Raw genomic sequence first — 13,763 nt, 5'->3', positions numbered from 1 at the left:
ATGACATATATAAAATCTCAGTAAAATCCGATGGAAATTTAGTTTACAAGTATGAATAACGATGAACACATTTTCGTAAACGAGAAACGATCTCCCGAATACACTGCACGAGCTGCATGCACTGATCGAGGGGTTGTTTGTCCCCCATACTGAATTGGACTCGACCGGCGCTTTTGTCAATTTGGCACGCGCAACACGACTTTCTCGTGAACAACATTCTTTCAGCTTTTGCTTTAAAAACGTAGAAGGTGGTGTGTATCTGTTTGATTCATTCAGATGAGTGAGTGAGTGATTTGGGTTTGTCGCCACTCTGAACTGTATTCCAGTTATATCACGGCGTCTCAGCTTAATGTGGAAGGAAAGCCCGAAGTGATGCAGGTCTCAGCCGTTTACCACTTTTGTGAAACTTACGAGCACGGTACGGTGCTGACAAAACTAGAAACACAACCGGGACGAACTGGGATTCGAACCCATCAACCAGATGACATTGCAATATTAATTCATGATATTTTAGAAAACCAATAACATATTTTGTTACACAGTGCAAATAATAATTTATAACGCACAACATTATGACTTTAAAATATTTCTCACATAAGGTCCAAGTGGCCAAGGCAGTAGCGAGTGGAGAATCATTAGCGAAAAGGCTGGCATGAGAAGGGTCCTCATCACAGCTGGGGGAAACATTTTAGGAACAGCTCATGAGAAGATAACATTCCGGCGTTATAATCTGCCAGGGATTTATGTAAGGATAATCTGTTTTAGGTATAACTGGGTCAGAGAACAATGCATAGCGTGACTTGGGGTTTAGAAGGACATTACCTATCACATAAACTTATTGCTAATCCTACAGTGGACGTGGGAGATGGGAGATGTACAATGTCATTATCGTCGAACTATTCAACTCCTTGACATCGCAGAGACAATTTCCTGGCAAATCCCTGATGTTAATTAGTTAAATAAAACTTAATGTGTGCATCGGGAGCTATGTGGAAATAGAAACGTGGTATTTGATTGGTTAGCCAAGGAATTTTCTTTTGCATACACCGAAAAATAAATAGGCCACGCCCACTAGCAGGCTGCTTGTTCCTGATTGGATGATACTCGGAGGGCGGAGCTTGGGTTGCATTATTACTCTGAACGATGTCACTGTACCGTTTTCTAGATGTCTTTTTTATGTTTATAATCAAAGAAGACGCCTGGGAAGTTATTATTGCTGACTATATATTTATAAGAATTGGCTTCAATATGTTTTAGCGTTTATGAAGGTATAATGTCAAACCAAAAAGCACACGTTTCAGGCGACTATGCGTGTCGTAAGAGGCGACTGACGTTATCGGGTGGTCAGGCTCGCTGACTTGGTTGATGCATGTCATCGTTTCCCAATTGCGTGAATCGATGCTCATGATGTCGTCAATCACTGGATTGTCTGGTCCAGACTCGATTATTTACAGAGCCACAACTATCACTTTTGAAGGGGGACAATGCTCAATGTCTCCTGCAAAATTCAGAACAGGCATATAAGTTGCAATTAGGGGAGTGAGTTGGGTTAAACCCGATGTAATGCAGGTCTCAGACGTTTACCACGTTTAAAACCCACGGGCATGGTGCTGACAAAACATAAAACAATCTGTGCGAACCGAGATTCGAACCCACGAACGTACGTTCCTGGCGTGCCATAGGGACGCAACTGTGTAACGCGTATGCGTCGCTTACCCCTGCAAATGGAAGACATTGCCTGTACGTAATAATGGTAATATAATTCTACTGTGAATAAAGAAATCTAAATTAACCACTACACATACCACTTACTAAACGCCTGGGGCCGCCAATTTGCACGTGCCAAGCCCCCCTTTAAGTGTTCCAGTTGAACCCTACACACGATCCCCTTGTATCTCCCCGATATCCTAACAGGGCGTTGGGTTCCCTCCCCGATATAGGACCTTATTCCATGTATGTGACGTTGATGTCTGCATGCAGCACACATGTGTATTTACATACCAGCGGTCGTTATTATCGTTTGCTAAAGTGATCGACACATTGTCTAGGTAAATATCAAGACAAATGTTAAGATGTGAAGTCAAAGCTTAAATACACGAACACCCTATATGATCTAATCTGTCACAGACCCATTCGGAGATCTACGTTATCACTGGCGTGCATAAACATGTATTTCTGGAGAACAAACGGCGGCCGTCGTTCCCAAAGCTGCACGGCGTTCTTTTTATATCATTTCTTTATGAGTTGCATCAAACGCTGGTTTGAAAAGTAAACTGCTGGGCAAAAGAAAGAATACACTTTGAAATTGGATTTGACCCAAACATAACAAACGTTATCGAAACGTTTCCAGGCTAAAAACAGTCGCCGAAACACTGCAAACTTAGGGTCCAAAACACAACTATGATACACGTATCAAATACATCACCATCGAATAACTATTGATCCGAGAACAAAACTACCAACATCGATAATATATGACATATTTTGATTCCAACATCAACATCTATTAACCACTTGTCTGTTTCATGTTTGGGGCGGTCGGGTAGCCTAGTGGTTAAAGCGTTCGCTCGTCACGCCGAAGACCCGGGTTCGATTCCCGACATGGGTACAATGTGTGAAGCCCATTTCTGGTGTCCCCCGCCGTGATATTGCTAGAATATTGCTAAAAGCGGCGTAAAACCAAACTCACTCACTCACTCACTCTGTTTCATGTTTAGCCACCATCAAAATGATATATACTTTCATTTTGCCTGGCAGTTTATTTCAGTTATAATTTATATCATGGCGAGTTAGCTTAATGTTGGACGAATGTCGAAGTGACGGACGTCGTCGACTCGTTTTGGAGAAATCCGTGGGCACAAGCCTAGTGAGGACAAACTTAGTACCACAATCAGAACGAATATTGGAATCGAACCCACCACAGCGGATCTCCGGCAAAGGGACGGAGCTCTGCACAGCGAATTGCTGTCTTACTCCGTTCACATACCAGCTGATTACACAGATGTAAGTAAATTTACTTCTGTTGTGCAAATGAGTCATGTGAACGATTTGTTTATATATGCAACAACTAAAAAGGACATGCAAAAGTTTATTTACTTTACTTATAAGTATATTTTGTGTCATGTGACAGAAAATGCTTTTGCTCATGTGCGCAAAATACTAGTATCCCAAGACACGGGTGTCATGTATTCTTCCTGGCCAGCCGATGTTGTTGTCGGTGAGGATGTTCTTGTGTCCACATACCGCTTGTTGGATTTAATGGAACCCCTTCCAATTAACACATATTAAGTGTGCCTGTTTGAAGACGAAGTTTTTAAATACAGTTTATGTGGGGGGGTTGCCGAGTTCCCAAGCATTGACATAAATGCAAAACCATCTTGACCATATAATCTTTACAGACTGTGATCTGAGACTGGCCCAGTCGTCTGAGGCGCCGCGATTCGCTGTGCAGAGTTGCGTCCCTTGGGCACGCCGGAAACCTATGATTATGGGTTCGAATCCCAGTTCGCCCCGATTATGTTTCTTGGTTTGTCAGCACCATACCCGTGCTCGTGGGTTTCACCGAAGCGGTAAACGTCTGAGACCTCCATCACTTCGGGCTTTCTTCACACATTAAGCTTAGCAGCGTTTAGCACATTTAGCAACGTTGGTCGCGGAGAGTAGGTGGATGGGTGGCAGTGTTCGGCAGCTTGAATTCTGGGAGTTTCTAGGGCTTCCGGTTGGATGAGAGAGTAACGTGACTGTCAACTTTCTAGCGCCTCATAAGGCAACTGATGTTGTATTACCCCCCAGGGAGATGAGAAGGAAATTCGAGCATCCTCATATTTATGTTGAGCGAGAACTAAGATCTTATTTTAAATATATTTTCATTTGGGGAATGTTATCGATCTTATTCTGTGGCGTAAGGTGAGTAAAACCTTACGTCATGGTTGAGTGAGTGGGTGAATGCTGCTTGGAATGGACTCTCTTTCACACCGCTCGTGTAGGGGAGATCAAAGTTGCCAAATGAGAAGACGTGTACCGGTCGAGGAAACCTTACACCAAGAGTATTGGCTTGACATATCAAGTTACAGTGCACGATCGGGTCAAATATCGGATTCGAACACAGGACTTACGGTTTATAGAAACCTCTTCTTGAAACACAAACTGACATAAAAGCCCGTGACCTTTATGATCTTGCGTTCCTTATCAGTTAACTATAGGGCAACTCTGTCAATTTAATAAACGGCAGGCCAGACGCCAGCATGCGAGTAAGAGAAGAAATATGACTGACTAATATCAGAATAGTGTATCTTGACATTTCCAATCTATATACTCTCACAAGGCGATCAGCCATGTTTAGCTCTGCGAGGAGTCCTTTTAATGCAGACATTTTCATTGAATCTATATTAGTCGGAAAACTCCCCGCACTGCTAGAATCTCTTTACACGCAAACCATGTCTCTCAATTATTTTTAAACGGACTCGGCAGACGCTGTGTGGAGAATGTCATGTACCTCAGACAATCGCATTCTTTTATAGCTACGTGCGTTCTACTTTAGTCATTAAAAGCTTCATGTATGAAAATAACATTTCCATTTGCGAGTCTTTGGAATTGGTACATGAACTAAAATAGCATAGTTATTTGTACGTATTAGGAAGTGGCTGCAGCTAAGCCTATCTGGTACAGAGAGTGTCGTCTGCGCCGAGATTGCCTGAAGTAGCAGGTCCGTCATAATTGGCGTGTCTGAAGACCTTACTAGCCGTAGTTTATATATCTGATCTGTGAATATATATCTATATATATCAATACCAGACTGGCTGTTGGGGACGGCGCCGGTCTGATGAGCTGTGTTAGAGAATGATGGACGTGGAGAATGAATCGTGCAGACGGAGCAGACGACAAACTAGAGGAGGTTGGTGACAGGCTTGTGGTCTGGGAACTGTTGATGGTTGAATGGTGGACGGAGGAATGGGTGGATGGAGGAACGAGGTATGGTGGATGGGGGAATGAGGAGGGTGGATGGATGAAGAGGAGGGATGGATGATGGACAGGAGGGATGAACAGGAGGGATGGATGGATGGGCAGGTGGGATGACTGGATGGATGAACACGTCCTCGTACGCAGTTAGTCATACGGATCCTGAACAAAATATCAAAATATCCCATACAAGTCTTTATAGTTTAGTTCTGAAAATGAAGAGATTCTAAAAATAGTTTCATCCTAGAAATGAGGGTATCACGTCGTCAGCAGTATTTCCGCAATATCAGAGTGGGAAGATCGAGTTGGCCATATCAGAAGTCGAACGAGTAATTATCTATATTATCCAGCCATGTGAACATGTTATTGTGCCATCTGTATGAACAAAATCAACTAGAAACATGGTTTGGACAACATTCGCTATAAAAACTACAATAAATACAATTAATAAAAAAAACAGCAATTAATATTTTGTCATTGAAAACGATGTATTATCTTTTAATTAAATATAAACGACATCTGGCCATACCATTTCAGAAACATCTGCGACATCCACAGAATACAATCAACGGTTACCACAATACGACATCGTGTGTCATTGTTTGCATCAAGCATTCGGGCGCAGAAAAATATTCCATTATTTGTGGAGGCTAACCAAATTGATGTGTGCTCTTTGACTGAAGGAATCCTTATCAAGAATGTCGTGACTTGTAGCTAGACACTGAGGCTCTTCCACTATTTCTGCCTCTGGTGACATCATTCCAAGAATGAGATTGTACAGGCCGGCTCTAATTGCTGTCAGGGTCGTGTTGCTATGACACCCACCGGTGCCTATAATCCCCGGTCAGTGTTCAGTGGCACGCATATGTATTGTCTGGCATTGGCGTGGATTAACACATTGTTTATTGTCCTGCCGTATATGCACGATACGGGTTGGTGGCGTAGGACATCGGTCGGGTGATATGTATAATGGGTTATATGTGGAGATTGTCATGGCGTGTATATTAGCCCTAGCTAGGTCACAGTATACGGTTGTACCCACAATACCCGACCACTAGTTTGTGCTACACCCGATACTACTACAAGGACCACTACTACCACTACAACGACCATAACAAAGACGGCTACTAACACTACAGAGACCACTACCACTACAGCTACAACTGCTACAACTGCTACTGCTACAACCACCACTACTACAACTACTACGACCACTACTACAATGACAACGATCACTTCTACAACTTCAACAACTACTGCTAAAAATACGATTTTTTAGAAGTGATTGCTGTATACATCTGCGACCGCATCCAATAAATCGTGAATGTGTCGTGCAATCACATCTAATAGATCCTATGTGTCGTGCAACCACATCCAATAAATCGTATATGTCGTGCAACCACATCTGATAAATCGGATATGTGTCGTGCAACCACATCCAATAAATCGTATATGTCGTGCAACCACATCTAATAAATCGTATATGTCGTGCAATCACATCTAATAGATCCTATGTGTCGTGCAACCACATCCAATAAATCGTATATATCGTGCAACCACATCTGATAAATCGGATATTTGTCGTGCAACCACATCCAATAAATCGGATATGTGTCGTGCAACCACATCCAATAAATCGTATATGTCGTGCAACCACATCTAATAAATCGGATACGTGTCGTGCAACCACATCCAATAAATCGTATATGTCGTGCAACCACATCTAATAAATCGGATATGTGTCGTGCAACCACATCCAATAAATCGTATATGTCGTGCAACCACATCTAATAAATCGGATATGTGTCGTGCAACCACATCTAATAAATCGGATATGTGTCGTGCAACCACATCTTATAAATCGGATACGTGTAGTGCAACCACATCCAATAAATCGTATATGTCGTGCAACCACATCTAATAAATCGGATATGTGTCGTGCAACCACATCCAATAAATCGTATATGTCGTGCAACCACATCTAATAAATCGGATATGTGTCGTGCAACCACATCTAATAAATCGGATATGTGCCGTGCAACCACATCCAATAAATCGGATACGTGTCGTGCAACCACATCTAATAAATCGGATATGTGTCGTGCAACCACATCCAATAAATCGTATGTGTCGTGCAACCACATCTAATAAATCGGATATGTGTCGTGCAACCACATCTTATAAATCGGATACGTGTAGTGCAACCACATCCAATAAATCGTATATGTCGTGCAACCACATCTAATAAATCGGATATGTGTCGTGCAACCACATCCAATAAATCGTATATGTCGTGCAACCACATCTAATAAATCGGATATGTGTCGTGCAACCACATCTAATAAATCGGATATGTGCCGTGCAACCACATCAAATAAATCGGATACGTGTCGTGCAACCACATCTAATAAATCGGATGTGTAGTGCAACCACATCTAATAAATCGGATACGTATAGTGCAACCACATCTAATAAATCGGATATATGTAGTGCAACCACATCTCACAAATCGTATATGTATATTGAAACTATTTTAAAAAAACGCCGTGAAATAACAAAAAGCACTAACACTAATACGGCAATACCCATATGGGGTACAATGTGGGATGCCATTTCTGGTGTCCCCCGCCGTGATATTGCTGGAATATTGCTAAAAGCGGCGTAAAACCATACTCACTCACTCACTCACTCACTCAATACCCATAGTATCAGTACCAGACCACCTATAATAACTTCTTGTATTATAACTTAAATTTGTCTCTCTTACATCCAGCGTTGTGCAATAGTATCAATCTTTCCACAATGCTAACTCATTGATCACACCGTCATACTGTTTACACGTCAATATGTGAAAATTGCGTTACCACTGATAAATAGGGCTCGCTTACATAACACACCTTCTAAATAATATCCGTATAAATGGGTATTGAATGATGAGCAGTTACCATGGCAACGTTCATTATCTGTTTGAGATAGAGCGCCATAACTGCTACAGCCAGTCGATTACGGTGTTAAATGTGCACGAAGTCGATTACAGTCAATACACACTGCATCAGACACGTGGTACACCTGGATGTGTCCATAACGAGCCTGAAGTAAGACATGTCCACGCAGCAGGGGGGAGAACCCAGTCTGGTGCAGCTGTGGATTTGAACCCGGGTATCCACCGTGACGGGCGAACGCAGTGACATATTTGCTAAAGTTGCATTGTTGGAAAGTTCACAGTGTGGACATATTTACAAAGGTTTATACAAAGAACTACCTGTTGGATTATAATCGGAACTGTACTACAGGTGCCTTTGAAACGACGAGACTTCTAACGAACGGAAAGAGACCTTTCAAAATTTCAGAGGGCTTAAGGCCAAAAGCCATTCAAGAAGATATATGAGTACAACTCTAGGGAAGGATGCCCCTTAATTCCTATGCACTTAATTAAGCTTGGCAGGGAGAGGCTTAAAGACGGCTCCTGTCCTTGAGCCCTGATAATCTAGTCCCTTGATTATGTACAGCTCTGTTGGACGCTGATCCGGAAAGGTTTTTGCAACGATTTATGACTGGGTGAAACCTGGGTTCATCACTTCCAGTCGGAGTCTAAACAACAACTAAAACTTTGTAAGAATTTGACATCACCATCACCAAAGCTGGCAAACTGGAAAGGTTATAGCCTCCGTGTTCGGGGATGCCGAGTGTGTCATCATGGTGGACTATCTTCTAACAAGCCAGACTATAAACTGTGCGTATTATGCTGCACGTTTGAGGCAATTACGGGATGAAATTAAGACTACGAGGCGCAAGACGTTGAGTAAAGATGTGCTCTTTCATCAGGACAACGCGTCATTGCACAAACCTTGTGGCAACCCTTGTATTCTCTCTGAGTTATATATTGTACGATAAACAACGACCACGTGTTTATTTCTTATATATGATATCAACATTATGTCCAGCTCCTTTAAGGATCTTAATAAAATTTACAAGTTTCAAAAGTATTTACCCGTATTTAAATAATGAGGACTCCCGAATTTCGATCTCGGCAATGTCGGACATGTGCATTTTATGAACAGGGAGGTCAAGTTCGGTATTTCCCGAATATTCTCACAAATATCAACACAATAAAAAGTGAGTATACATGCATATCATTCATTCTCAAACGTTCTCACTACCTTATCAAAACTGGTCGTCAAATTTGCGACGTCATCAATTTGCGAGCGTATGTTCGAATGACGGCATGATAGACCAATGTGTTATCGTGAAATATAAGATGGCTACGCGATAAATCACAAAGAAGAACGAAGATGGTTTATTTCACGATAAAACATTGTTCTAGTATGACGGGCGCCCTCGGGTAGCCTAGTGGTTAAAGCATTCGCTCATTACGCCGAAGACCCGGGTTCCATTCCCGACATGGGTACAACGTGTGTAGCCCATTTCTGGTGTCCCCCGCCGTGATATAGCTGGAATATTGCTAAAAGCGGCGTAAAACCTCACTCACTCACTCACTCTAGCATGACAACATTTTTGGAGATTCGAACATGCGCTCGCAACTTGATGATGCCGTATATTGGATGACGTTATTATTTAGAGGGGATTCTCTAGTAAGTTGTTCCCCATAGATGTAGCTGGGCATCCAAAAGTAGTAAAGATGTGACAATCGGTATTAGGAGAAAAGGTACAGAAAATCGACTCGAGGATTGTGAGATTATGCGGGAAATACCAAACTTAACCCACCTGTTCGTAAAATGGACTTGTCCGACATTTTCGAGGTCGGATTCTATTCAGGGAGTCATCATTATTTAAATACGGGTAAATATTTTCAAAGCTTGTACATTGTTATAACATCCCTAAAGAGGATGTACATAATATTGATGTCTCAATAGTTTATTCTCCTTGCAGTGTTTATTGTACGATAAACAACTCCCACTCGTCGTTTATTTCGTTTATCAACCATTCCTCTTTCTTCATTGTTCTTTGCGATTTAACGCGTAGCTATCTACATAGAGAACATGTTATCACACGTTATCGTGTGTGTCGACGTTATCAGCAGCAACTGTGTCAGTAGTGTTTGTTTTCTTTCATTCAGACCACTAGTGAAGATTTCGTGAATCGCTATTGGCCTTTGAACATATAGGACCAGGAAGTCAATAAGTTGTACTGAATAATGGAAGTTTATACTTCTTATTTGTATCTAATCTTTAATATACAATTCCTCTGTGGAAAGATAATAAAAAAATTCATAATACAAAATATGTTATTGTTACACTTAAAAAAAAGCACGTACACAAACAATAAAATATAACATCCGACCAGGTACGGCCTACATTTCACACACATCACACAACACCTATATATTATACACAATTATCACAAGCAGAATACAACTATTCGCCAGAATATAGATCAAGGCGTCGGCAGAACGTAAACAAACTATCCATCTTCTCCGTCCAAAGTTTTTAGTCTGTGGAAGTCGATTTTCTGACGGAGCAATGGATCTTTCGTTTCACAGAGAAGTTCGTGCTGGTATACTATATGCATTTTAATCAGGCCAGGTCATGTTATACAACAACTGAACAAGGATGAGCTGCCGGAGCCGGTAGCCTGGCAAAGAAATTACACAACTGATGTTCAATTTTCGTGACTTTTCGTGACATTTAGGCAAGAAGTAGGCATCCCCAATTGCGCTCCCCTTCTTGCTGTTTCTCTATACATATGAATCAGAATTTCTATTCGGATTGGCAAAGTCAAAAGTAGATTAATTTGGCCAAGAGGTTCAAGCTTCAGGTACATCGATAATCACATCAAACAGCTTTTGTTTTGGTAGCGGTCGATGATGCTTGTCAGTTTTGTTTTCAGTGATACGGTAAACGTCAGGGTGGAATATTGTAAGAGGTCATCATAAACTGTTTGATTATTGTATAATTATTGCTAACGGTCCCTGAACATCCGGGCTAGAAGAGGTCTTCAGCAACCCATGCTTGCTGAAAAAGGCGACTATGCTTGTCATAAGAGGCGACTAACGGGATCGGGTGGTCAGGCTCGCTGACTTGGTTGATGTATGTTATCGTTTCCAATTGCCTGGATCGATGCTCATCATGTCAATCGCTGGATTGCCTGGTCCAGACTCGATTATTTACAGACCGACGTCATATAGCTGATATATTGCTGAGTGCACCGTTAAACAACAAATAAACAAAAACATTATTGCGAACCGGGATTCGAACCCACGATCATAGGTTTCTGGCGTGCCCAAGGGACGAAACTCTGCACAGAGTATTATGGCGCCTTAGACGACTGGGCCACCCATGTCCCCTTGTCCCCTTCTTCATAATACTATTCCTTGTCCTACGTAGTACTCAACATACATTATTCCATTTACAAATTATATCTGTATTTTCATTGGTTGAGAAAGGGTCACATGACCTTCTTTAAAACACGGTATTGCCCTGAGAGTCACCCTGCCGTGCAGCGATCAAAAGTGATATAACCCTGCATGTTTAAGTCAGAGAGCCTAACTCAAAGCTTGTTGTGAAGTAGCATCTCCAATCACGTCCTGTCTCATCTGATGTGTTTCAATTATTGTTACATTTGCTGATTATTAAAAACTCAGATTGAAAAAATGTTTTTCATGTTATGTAATAAAACAATTATTGACCACGCGTTGGGCAATATCATGTTTATAAAAGCAGGAAACTGATACTGACCTCGCTCGCTTGTCTCGCTCAATATCTGTGTTTTGGGTCCATAAAACATGATATTGTCCTCATCTATGGTCAATAATTGATAACTATGTGGTGCATGCATGTACACAATTATAGAGATTATTATACCAGCATGTGTGTCATACTGATTTTACCATTTGTTCTCTTATCCTTTTAATTCGACAAACTCGAGTTTGAATTCATGTATATTTCCCTCGAGTTCATGTATATTTCCCTGGAATTCAAATGTATTTCCCTCGAAATCAGGCAATGTGAAATCTTCTCCACCTCTTTTCGTCGGTTTTTAAAATGTGTAGATATCTACACTACAGTCATAATTTGAACTTTGCACTGTGGATGTAGATCTAGCATTGCATATTATTGTCATACAGCATTTACCTTGTGTTACAAATGCTACCAATATTCTAATGTTTAAAATGACATTATGACACAAGGGACGCAAGAAAAAGAGTGATTTATTTTTTAAATTTTTGTGTTAGACGTACTCTTTGTTTAAAACCATGTCTGTATATTGGGGGGTGTTGGCGGTCGGGTAGCCTAGTGGTTAAAGCGTTCGCTCGTCACGTCGAAGACCCGAGTTCGATTCCCGACATGGGTAAAAGCGGCGTAAAACCATACTCACACACTGTATGTTCAGGGGTGTTTTATCAGCGAAAATCAATCACATTAACGCCCAAAAAAGTTACCTCTTTTTCCAGGATTTTACTACTAAGTCACATCTGTTACTTTTACACAATCACCTATCAACCTATCACCTATCTTTCCTTGTCATTGATTGGGTTTAACGCCGCTTTTAACAGTATTCCAGTTATATCACGGCGTGTCAGCTTGATGTGGGAGGAAAGCCCGAAGTGATGCAGGTCTCAGACGTTTCCCAATTCGGTGAAACCCACGAGCACGGATATGGTGCTGACAAACCTAGAAACATAATCGGGGCGAACCGAGATTCGAACCCACAATCATAGGTTTCTGGCTTGTCCAAGGGTCTCAACTCTGCACAGCGAATCGCGGCGCCTTAGACGACTGGGCCACCCGTGCCCCCTGCACACTACATATTAATTGACTTAATACACGTTAACATTGCATTTGATGACGTAATGAGTAATGACGTCACAAAGAACGAATCTTGACACCACATGGACACAAATACGGTTCTCTCAAAATGTAGAAACATTCAGTCTTCACCACAGCTTCTTAAAAGTGTGTATTATGAAAAATGAGTTTATTAGTGGGAGTGGTATTGATTTTGCGAAAAGCTGTCAGTATTCGTGTATTTTTGTTACTGGTTACGAGAAATCAATATGACACATGCACGAACGTAAAAATCACTTTAAAAAATACATGTTTTGCAAAACTGCAAAGCAACTGTAAGATCCAATATACCATCAAATATGTTTTACTTCGAGGTCTGCCTCCTTAGGAAAAAGTACTTGATGCTTTTAATCATCTTCACGAGGCAAGTGCGTCACTAGCCTTTTTATCAAAGTCTCCACGTAGAAACTAGGCTTTGATACAGGCTAGTGGACACGCTTGCCTTGGGAAGATGGCTTTGAACATACTTTCCAGACACTTGATTTTAGTATTTTTAGATTTTCGTTGACTAGTGGGTTATATTCAGAATTAAAACATATGTGACCTTTTACATCATGCTGTTTTTATGGCTAAAAGCATAGTTAATGACTGGTTTCCCCCGCAATCATTTTGACAGACAACCCGGTGATTAACATGAAGATCAATCAACGCAATTGGGAAACGATGACACGCATCAACCAAGTCAGCGAATCTGACCACCCGACCCCGTTAGTCGCCTCTTACGACAAGCAGGAGTTGCTAAAGACCCGGATCTTCACGGTTTGAACATGGAATAAACACACAATCTATGCATACAAATGACGTGAGTCTAGCCACAGATTATATCAAGATGAAACAAAGGATTCCGTAAAAATGTTCCATTATAAAAAATAAATCAAAAGTCATCATAAAACTTACATCTTAAAAAAATTGATGTTCATCCTCCACCATATAATTATTGTTGACTGAAAAACAATATTTACAAAAGAAATATCCAAAAAAGCGGTATTATGACCTTGG

Source organism: Haliotis cracherodii, unplaced genomic scaffold (assembly GCF_022045235.1).
Source record: "Haliotis cracherodii isolate W230 unplaced genomic scaffold, xgHalCrac1.p SCAF_24, whole genome shotgun sequence".
Classification (NCBI taxonomy): domain Eukaryota; kingdom Metazoa; phylum Mollusca; class Gastropoda; order Lepetellida; family Haliotidae; genus Haliotis; species Haliotis cracherodii.
Note: the sequence above shows the minus strand (reverse complement) of the source record.